Source organism: Gavialis gangeticus, unplaced genomic scaffold (assembly GCF_001723915.1).
Source record: "Gavialis gangeticus isolate Ggan-Ray unplaced genomic scaffold, GavGan_comp1, whole genome shotgun sequence".
NCBI lineage: Eukaryota > Metazoa > Chordata > Crocodylia > Gavialidae > Gavialis > Gavialis gangeticus.
Window position 1 is genome coordinate 177,378,561 of NW_017728992.1, and position 1,968 is coordinate 177,380,528.

The window sequence follows — 1,968 nt, forward strand, 5'->3', positions numbered from 1 at the left end:
GAACTCTTTGAGACCTGGGAAAACCAATCTGAAACATTGAAAACTTTAAGGTACGGGATTAAGATGGGGTTTGTAACTGACAAAGGTGTCTTGAGGCATGCAGTCAGGCCTTCTCCGTCCTGCCGTCTCCCAAAGCATTGGCCCACAGCAACAGCAGATGCAGAACCATGTTGTCAGTACGGATGGGGTTGTCGGCGGTGGGACTCGGGCTTGCACATTTCATCCCTGGCAGGGTGGCGAGTGAGAGTAATTAAAGGGAGAACAGTAACTGAGCTCGGGACAGGTTAACACTCTGTTTTGAGGGCCTAGAGAGCCAGTTGTGATGAGTTAACAGGTGGCTATTAGAATCTTCTAGGTTGACTATATAGGTGTTCGGATGGTCCCCTTTTTGTACAATTTCTCCTTGAGATACTCGTGGGCGTTTTTGTGTAGGATGTGGTACTGTGATCCAGACAAGTTCTCCAGGTTGAAATTTTGGAGCCCACGGGAGAGGTGTTTCTGCGTTTCATGGTTCCCATAGTGACTTTCCAATGTTTAGATTGATAACAACTTTGCTGAGGTGTTCGGTCCAGTTTCTGTAGGTTCCATTCCCTTTGACCCGTATTCGTTCTTTTATTAACCCGATAGCACGTTCTATGACTCCATTGGATTGAGGGTGGTACGGGAGGTGATGGTGCCAGGCGATGTTGTGTAATGAGGCGAAAGTTGATATCATTTTTCCAGTGAATGATGGTCCTCTGTCAGAGTGGATTATTTTTGGGGTCTGCCAAAATGCAAACATTTTTGTGAGGGCTTTAGTTACATCGCTGCCAGAGGTCTTACGAAGGGGTAGTACTGCAATTTGCTGGGTGCGTAAATCGACAGCAACAAGTCCCTTGGTTGCCCCCTTTGCTCCGGGCAGGGGTCCCATGAGGTCGACCTGCCAAACCTTCCCTGGGGCAAAGTATTTTGGATCATAAGCACCTTGTTCTGTTTTGTGGCGGTGTGCTTTTTCTTTTGCACATTGTTCGCATCCCATCGCCACCTGTCTCCAGAGGTGTCATGGACTGTGTTCTTGACTACCTCCCGTGTGTCGCCAGCGATTGTATGCATCCTTGCTTCCTGGGTGGCCCCAGTGTTCATGTAGCCATCTGATATATGGTGCAGAGTGTGCTGTGGATGTAGTGTAGAAGATGTCTGTGCAAAGTGGGTTTTGGAGCATCTTGTCGATGACTTTGTGAATGGGGTCTGTCTCAGGTTGGTGGGATCTAGTGTGTTTGATCAGTGGTAATCTTTTAAATCTTTCAAGTGTTGTGTAAACATCTATGTGTTCGGAGGGATCGGCTGTTCCTGTTACTATTCAGTAAATGTATTGGGAGTCGATGGCCATAACTGGAACAGGTGAAGTGTTATCGTGATCATTGAGACAGTGTTGTAACATAAGGGCGAATCCTCGTAACTCACATAGTTGCAGAGAGTCGCCAGACTCTGCATGACATAAATCAAGTTTATGGCAGGGTCTGCAGTAAAGTCCGAAGGCTCCTCTACCTTTGGATGTACCGTCAGATGCCATCCACGCTGCTTGAGTCGTTCCATAAAGGATTATTTTCTGTGGTATTCCTTCTGGTGGGGGCAGGAAATTATGGTGGCTCCAGTTGTGCCAACAGTAGTGATGTTTGAGTACTAAAGTGCTCCACGTGGACACTTCTCCTCCAAAAGTAGGGTCTGGCCAACTCGGGTCTAGAAGTGGTAATAGTGTTCCTCCTGGCAGGGTGACTGACCCTTGTCTTTGGTGTAGGGATTGTGCTAATTGAAGAGTGAGTAGTGCTTTCCCCATAATTCCATAGTGGAATTGACAATTCTGGAGTGTCTTGTGCGTATTAAAGATCAATTTTCCTTTGGTGTTTTTTGTGGTCGCATAAACATGTGTGCTGGGGTATCCTGCTATGATGCCTGTACACCAATGCTCGTAGCATGGGGAACAAACTG